The sequence below is a fragment of the Vanessa atalanta genome, chromosome 10 (genome assembly GCF_905147765.1).
Source record: "Vanessa atalanta chromosome 10, ilVanAtal1.2, whole genome shotgun sequence".
Taxonomy (NCBI): Eukaryota; Metazoa; Arthropoda; class Insecta; order Lepidoptera; family Nymphalidae; genus Vanessa; species Vanessa atalanta.
The window spans coordinates 6958484-6967874 of record NC_061880.1 but is presented as its reverse complement, the minus strand read 5'-3'; positions in this window follow the sequence as shown (position 1 = coordinate 6967874).

The window sequence follows — 9391 nt, the reverse complement described above, 5'->3', positions numbered from 1 at the left end:
CTCTTATGTCGACTAAATATGGCTGCCTCGCCGCCCGCGTGTCATATATTTTCTTATGCCACGTCGTCTGTCCGGTGACGTCACTTCCCAAGCCACGTCACTCAGTCTGCGTTCAACAATATATATATATATATCAATATATATATATATATATATATATATAAATTGATGTATAGTATCGCGAAAAAAAATATACCGTAGACTAAGACAAGATTAAGGCTGTCAATTGCAGTTTCAACATATCCGTAAGAAGTGGTATGAGTTTGAAATAAGAAGGCGAAGGAAATCGTACTTAATAATGACATCTCAGAGTTCCCGTGAAAAATTAGTAATATGGCAATTAAAACTGTGCGTGAGATCGTTATTTGTCGGAAATTAATGAAAATACAGAAAGCCTGATCACGGATTGAAATTGATAACAAGAGGGCTATACTCGCAAATCTAATACCTTTTACAATCCCTCAAAAAAGCTACGATAAACTTATCTAAATGTCTTTAGTAAAGTCTCCACGAACCTTTGGATCATCTTAGCGAGGTAGCTTAGTCAAAATCAAAATATTATTTATTCAAGTAGGCTCATAAAAGCACCAATCTACTAGTAGATTCTACCGAGAAGAATCGGTAAGAAACTCATTAGTTCTTTTCCACCATTTTAAATTTGTATACATATATCCCACCATGCTTTTTTATCATGAAAATAATATGAATTGAGTAATACTTTACTGTATAATGCACGTTTTAATGAATATACCTTTATATATAAAATGTTTTACAATTCCTATTTTCTCCTGTCCGGTTTCAGTTACCGTGTCCACTTTTAACAGCGTGGGACATTATATTATAGTATGCAATCACAGTTGAATTCTTCATTGCCTAACTCTGAGGGGAACGCAATCTAACACGACCAGAGGGAGTTCAGTTGCAGGACTAATGGCTTTACGTGCTAAGTCGTGTCTAGTATGTCGGAACTGCTTCTGAGAATTTTCTTGTCATTTTAATTGGCCCAATCCGGGATTCATTCAACCATGAACACAGGATCTGAAATTTTACAAGCTAGTACCAAACACATAAAACCATTGATCTCCATATGCAGTATGACATTCCTGTGATATGGACATTAGCTACAGAAGCTTATGATGCGAATAAAAATAACTCTATACAGAAACATAAACCGTACTGTAACCAAGTATTGTAGTTAGGTACTTGATTTCTGCGGTTGGGACTGATTTCATAATAAATCACATTAGGATTTAGTTACACAGTTTGTATCTTAAAGTTGAATCGTTAATCTTTTTTTTTAATATTAAATAATATATGATTATACTGGATAATTGTCGGCAAATTAATTTAAATTTAATTTTGTAGCAATTTCTCATAGAAGTAGAATTTATCTGTCTCTTTCGTTCGTTAAGTTAAAGCATCCATATATATTTTTTTACTTTTTTGGCACACGAATACATTTATTGACACACAGGCATATATACAAACACATCATGTCAGACGTAGTGTCGGTAAGCAATAGACGAAATGGACTACCTAATGAAAAGAGGTCATTTTTTTCCATAGACATTGTAGGACAGTGACATTGATCTTTCAAGCGATATAAGCCGTTCCTTCCATTCGAAATGTTCATTCATCCCTAGAATCTAAGATATTACGTCAATTGTGTCTGTACCTAACTATATTGACTTATTAATTGCGTAAAACAGGACGTAGCAATACACAGAATTTCTGTTGAGCGACAATCGCAGAAGATGAAAAAAACTGTAATTTTATATACTTGTTTTTTTTTTTTTACTTGAATATAATACTATTATTGAGTCTGCCCGTGACCACGAACACTGCAAAGTGCTCGAAACGTCGGGATGTTAAAATAATTAATATACGCGATTAAATCCGTTAAAAACTAGTTTTATTTCAATGTGTAATAATCGCGAAAATCTAAGACAACATTATATAATACTATCTTAGTTCGATACTCCGTTTGTTAAGAAGCATGCTATTTTTCTATATTGTTATCTTGTTTTCAATTCCAATGTTTATTTTTATCTTTGTAATCATTTAACCGAAGGTTTTTGGATTATATCTTTATAAAATTTAAACTTGCTAGAAATTACAAACCACAGATAGAATTTGCAGCCGGGGCAAGCATATAAAGGAGGATATGCTTTTGTATGGTTAAACGTATTTGAAAATGTACGGTAAAGATAACGCAAGCACACTTCAGGGGGAGATAGGGGTCGAATGAGTTTAAATTATTGGCATAGAACGGCTGGACACAGGCACATTCGTGTAGAAAAGTGAATCGAGTTTTTGTTAAAGTTCTTTTTCTCTTCCTACTAAAAGTTACTGTCAGTTAGTATTTTTTTAATTTGGTTTTGGTATCCCTGTCTTCAGCGGTTTCTTTTTTCTGAAATATGTGGTTCTAGAAGTGCAAGCTAGTATGAATCAGTTGCTTTCATCGTTTTTTGTTTGCAATTAAAAGTGGAAAACTTCGGTTATTGTATTAAAAGAGTATAACTTGTTTAACTACTTTTTGGCGTTCATCTGTCTACTAACTAACTGAGAATAAAGTACTGCATAAATATTATTATCTCATTAAGAAAATTGCTACTGAGGGATCCGAGTACATCAGGAATATCCAAAAGGTAAGTCTAAATAGTCATCTCTGAGCATAATACATAAAATAAGAATCCTAAACCACTTCTTAAAATTTTGTCACGTGCTGTGTTGCACTGTTTTATTTGTTTGTTTATAATTTCACTGGCTCAGTCAGAGAGGAGTATCGTGTGCAATATGTTTGTAAAGGCTCGCTTAATTTTTTTAATGAAATATATAAAACGAAGATGGAAAGCCAAGAAAGCATTACTGAGTTTATAGGGGCGTAATTTATTTCTTATATTGCTAGCATTAGAGGTAAGCACAGTGTGTAAGTAGTGTAAAAAATTTATTACGCCGATTTGGCAGGCCGTCTGTCTGATGCTAACCCTTCTCGCGAATGCTTTTGCAGGTGTATTGGTTCCCCCACAAAATGTGTGTGGATTGATCGATGTGCTTTGCAAAAATTCCCTTAGTCGACTCTTACCACAGAGTTTGGGATAGGGTGTTAAAATAAATATTATGTATGTACGAAATAAATATTAAGTACATTAAATTTGAATAGTTTGGTAAAATATAATCCCGTGAAATATAAGATCATTTATTTAACAGCTCTGAACAATAGTATTTTTTATATCAAGTTAGAGTCATTACTAAACTTTTTTCACCAATTGACAATATTAATAATGCTGATTTTCTTTTTGTGAAGACGTAGCCTTAAAAATTGTATTGATTTGACTAAACAATATTCCTGTTTGTTTTTAAAGGGATTTGTGCAGGTTTGCTAACTTAACGAACTTTGTTTCGTGGGGTGAATATAAAAGGACGGTTTTGTCTTAATTAGAGAAATAAAAATTTCGTCTACGACTGTACAAGATTACGTCTATTGTAATTTCAACGTTGTTTATCTAATTTTAAGATCTATTTTCCTTTATACTTTATTTTACTATGTGTTCATATTATGTGTTAGAAACAAGGGCCATTCTTCGCGTATATTTACTTCGTTAATTCGAAGTTTTACCCATTTTGCGGTCAATATAGTTAGCATTAAGTGGTAAGCTGAAACAAGAAATTCAAAAAGGTTGTGTAGGTTACTTTGTGGTAGGGCTTTGTGCGAGCCCGTCTGGGTAGGTACCACCACTCATCAGATATTCTACCGCCAAATAACAGTACTCTGTATTGTTGTGTTCCGGTTGGAAGGGTGAGTGAGCCAGTGTAATCACAGGCACAAGGGACATTACATCTTAGGTCCCAAGGTTGGTGGCGCATAGGTGATGTAAGGAATGGTTAATATTTCTTACGGCGCCTTTGTCTATGGGCGGTGGTGACCACTTACCATCAGGTGGCCCATATGCTCGTCCGCCAACCAATGCCATAAAAAAAAAAGGTTAGATGCTAAGGAAGTTTGCACTCAGAAAGTATGGTGGGACTGAAGATTGATGTCACCAGATTAAACCAGATGTCAAGCTATACAGCAGTACTTAGTATTGAAGAGTTTCAGCCATCAGAGTAAGCCGGCTTTCGATCAAGCCACAGTACCGTAGGCCACATCCATACTGTTCGGCAGAAGAGCAGAAAAATGCAGAGATGAAATCTTAGCAGTGCCATCTAGGTGCTGAGATGTCTCTATAACGCCGCCACAATGACTTTCAAATCCTGGATTGTAAGACGAGTTGATCCAACTGCGCATAGGGGTAGGACAGGGCGATGTTATATCCCCGAAACTGGTCCCCAATGCGTTGTAAGACGTCTTCAAGACAATGGGTTGGACTGGATATGGAGTGAATGTAAACAGCGAGTACATCTCACATCTTCGATTTTCCGACGATACCGTCCGCATTGCTGAGTTGCTGGAATAAGTTACCGTTATAAAGCGTAGTCTAAGCGAGTCTTTCAGAGGTGTCTGTCTGGGTATGAACTTAGGCAAAACTATTAAAAAGACTGAGAGACAGAAAGTGTCCTTATTTTATATTATTGTTTTAAATAAAATACACCTCACGTTAAAGGTTATAAGAAATTAGTCATATTACTTAACCATCTTGTAAAACTTACTTTACAAATTTTAGTAAAAAAATAGAGTCATTCAAAAAGGTATTTAAAATCCAATGAATATTTTATCGTGTATCGTTCACGTCTATCATCCCTCCGCTTTGCATATATGAAATACTAATGATGCTTCAGAAATATTATAATATTATCACGCGACAAGTACTCTTCTAATAGATAATATAGATATAACAGATAATTTTTGGATTTTATGTTTAATTATGTTTTTATATTACGTGAGCTTTTATTATATTGTATGCTATGTTCCTAACTTTTGGGTTATTTACTAATAAGTTATGTACTAACTTAACGTAATAATCAAGATGTTTCCCTAAACTATGTCCAACTTTAACTGACAAACCACAAATGAAATAATTATTGGTAGCTGCGCAGCAAGGTAATGTAATGCTTTAATTCGCTTTCATAGGGTTTTGTCATCGCTAAAAATGTTAATGATTTTTTCCTTTACTACCACTACCGACGACGACTTTGACGACCTCCGTGGTCGATAGTGTGTACACCGGTTTACTTGGGTACGCTACTCTGAGGTCCCGGGTTCGATTCCCGGCCGAGTCGATGTAGAAAAAGTTTATTAATTTTCTATGTTGTCTTGGGTCTGGGTGTTTGTGGTACCGTCGTTACTTCTGATTATCCATAACACAAGTGCTTTAGCTACTTACATTGGGATCAGAGTAATGTATGGGATGTTGTCCAATATTTAAAAAATATATATATTTCTATATACTACCACACTACCATAAAAAAATGGTTTGAAAAACCTTCCAGCACAGTTTAGATGAAAGTTATTAGCTGTTTTTAACGGATGAGACTCAAATAAACAAACGCTAACGTTCTGCTAGGATATTTTATCTATTTCGATTTACGCGTCTTTATAAAATGACAAAAATTTTAAACTTTAATACTTGTAGTAATATCAGTATTTTTGCGCTGAATATATCGTGTATTTCCGTAAAGGCTCTTCAGAGACCGTTGAATATATTTGCATATGAAGTATACTCCGCCTGAACCCCCCGGTAGGATAAACACTTGCATTTATAAATGAGTTAAACGTCAACCCCTAGTGGCGTCGATATAGAGTGGGCTTATATGGTTCTAGTATGTATTTATTTTTAAAATATGAAAAGTTGTCCTTTAGTTCGATTATTTTTTAAACTAACACCAATCTAACGACAAACGGAACAACTTAAAGTTGGGAACATTTTAGTCAAAGTCAAAGTCAAAAATCTTTATTCAATATAGAAGTGTTTACACTTGCTTATTGATTGTCAAAAATCTACCACCGGTTCGGAATTTAGCACCTCGGACCTGAGAAGAAGCGGCGAAAAAAACTCAGCGAGATATAGTTGACGACCATTTGACGTTGTGTGTTCTAGACATTGAATTGACAAAAGCGTGTTTCACATTTAATAATAGTTTAAAATAATATTAAAATATTTTGTAACTAAAAGGTTGTAAGTATGTATCTAGCCTAATTTAAAGTTCCCATATTTCGGGCACTTCCTTGTTTAATTTTCTGCCACGACGAACGAGGATGACGTCAGTTCTCTATGAAAATGAACCTATACGTAAATTTCGTTATATTTATAAATAACAGTTATATTATGTTATGATTATATATTTCATTTCGTAACATTAATCAAAGTTTTTCCATAGAAACCTAATTATTCTTTCGAATTTAATTATAAGAATTTGTGAATACACATGGGTAACAATATGCAGATGCAAGGCCTTCGTCACGAAAGCCTTCATCGCTGAGGTCGCATTATTTTTTATTTAACACAGAACTCGGACCCAGATTTGATTCTTTAATCTGTTTTGGTTAAGATCCATTCGTATATATCTTTATATATATATATATATATATATATGTGTATAAATCTTCTGTACGTGTGTATATAACTGAATTTCTCCCAAGCGGGTAGACCGATTTTCGATATTTTTGTGTGTATATGAATAGCGCTGCCTTTAGAAAGTACATAAAATTTCATACATTTACATTTACATTTTATTTCCGCACGAAGACGGTAGGGGCAGCTAGTATTTTATAATATTTTGAAAACAATAGCTAATCAGATTATTATGTAAGACTGTTCACTAAATAATCTGAAGCAGAACCCTTATCTTATAGCCTCGGTCAGAGCATTATATGTTTCACAATAATCCGAGAAAAGGAGGAGAATATATTTATGATAGGATATGGATAGTCAAAATACAATATTTTCATATTAAAAATGGATAAAATCGCATTGGAAAATTGTAAAACAATAAAAAAACCTAACAGTTTCAAAGTCTATTCTATTTGTGTAATTTAATTTATTTTTAAGTGCTTCTCAAGTTGACAGCGATTCTAAAGCCAGTAATTATAATGTCTCGGCGAGTTCCGAATTAAATTTCCCTTAAAATAATTCTTAATTACGTTTCATTTTAGCGAATAAAGAGTTGTTCCTGTAATTCGACCTCTGACGTGAAATGAAAATATCGTTCTATTTTAATTATTAATTTCATTTACTGAAAGTTATTTAATTTATTATGTCAAAAGTTACAATTTCTCGAAATAGAAATGAAAGTGAACTGGGCTGGAAAGTGATATATTATTGAATACATTTCAAAATATTTACTTAATAAAAATAAGCAATCATTAATCATTCATATTATATATTATAAAAAGTTTTTTTTTTAAATAAATGTTGTCATACGGTAAAGTGTAAAAAGTTCATTGAACTTTCTGGTGTCAAAGTTATCTTCAAGATATCAAAATGACAAAAAAATTATAAGCATCAATGGCATTGCAAATTCTTACTTATTCCTTTACAATAAAGGTCTTGTTGGTATTTTTGGGTTTCATAATAAAGTGGTTTGTTTTCTCTTGAGAGTGGAGGGTACAAATTGAACAAACAATGTATTGCAAAATGGCCGTGAAATCGTTCGGTGGAAAAGGTGAGTGCTTCTCAAATTATTATTCGTTACAAAATAGCGAAATTATCTTTTAATTAATCTCTAAACCAATCTGACTTATATCAGTGTTAGTTTCTGAATAAAACTAGAAGCGAAGAAAAAAAAGACTTCTAACTTTGTAAGTTATATTAAACATAAAAAAACATATCTTTCTAATTGCTCTCTAATTCTCAAACTTGTTTCGAGCATACGGATAAACTTTTATTTAATATGTATAAAAATAACTGTCTTGGTCTAGAAAGCTTCTTTAGAAAACGTACCGCAGCGCTAACGACTATAGTTTCAAGATGTGCTTTTCTTTTATCTTTACTTGTAAAACACTTTTGAAATACCCTAGTTTTTAACTATCTGCAAGCTTGACAAACTAGCTAAGTTTGTTCCTTAGATTACTTGTTCTAAAGTGGCTGGTAAGTAGGATTAAAATTTAATTACAACTCAGAACCGACGAGAACCAACTTTTGAACGTAATCATATATTACTTTCATTTTAATGATTAAACGTTTTTTATAGTTTTCATCTGTTTGTTCTTATCTGCTGTTTTATCTGTTTTAAATGGGGCTGAATTTTCACCTCATCGGACTCTGATAGCGAGAGAATATAAAAAATACAATTAATATTCATTTACTCCTTCGTTAATAAAAGAGTTTTGAAGGTTCTCTGGAATCAAACGGTGCGCTGTTACAAATGGAGACTGCTTTCCGAAACAGTGGCATAATTGAAATATTGACGATTCAAAAATGGCTGTAAAGTTAACTTTAATAAAAGACTAGATTTAGGCACACGCTTGTACAATTTCTAGGTTTTATGATTGCAGCGGTGTCCTTTTCAAATGTATTATAATGTAATATATTTCAATTGTAGTTTACATAGTCTGACATAATATTTTTCAACGATCTAAACAGATTAAGATTTATCATTGTTTTTTCCATATTAATAAAATAGAGTCTAATAGGTCAGTAATGGATCAAAGTTTGGGAAACGCTTGTAGCCCCTGTCATACATACATCATGCCCCCTTGCGTGTCCCCTCGTGTTGAGCTCGGACGCTCCTTTGTTAGGCGGAAGTTTTATGAAGATTGTCCACGCACGGAATAATGTTATGAAACCGATATTTTGTTTTCTTTAGTTTTTTCATTATTAGTTTTCGTATCCTATATAATATTCATTTAAGTTCATGGTTCTTGGTACGTTTTTTGAGGTGCAGAATAAATTCAAAATATACTTAGCTTCTAAATCATAAGACCTTTCATTAAATACTACACATAATTTGTGCTTGTATGTAGTAAAAATACAATAAATATAAATTTAATATATTATAAATAAAACTAAATACGAGAATAGCATATCTTGACAGTATAATAAACAAAAATGCTTTAGAGAATATAACTATACGGGACCGCCGAGAGACTACTCTATAGAAAAAAAATTAAATTAACCTTACCGGCTTTATCTTGATAATTAATATAAGTGACTCTATAACTCTATTCATAGACCTACATGTTCCTTATTAACTGTAGAACGCTGTCGCAATGCAATGGGTCCAGGTTGATTTCTCCATAAAATACCTTGTCTGCCCACCTTGGGCAATTACCTGCTGTTTAATATACGACTATATTACCAAGCATTAATTACCAAGAAAAACAAATCTTATAACATTTTTTATCTGTATCTATAATTGTTCATCACTGCAATAGGATGTTTTTGATGTGTTGAGTATCAGTTATCGTGACCACTTTTTCAAGTAACATCTGATTTTAGCTCGAGATAATGTA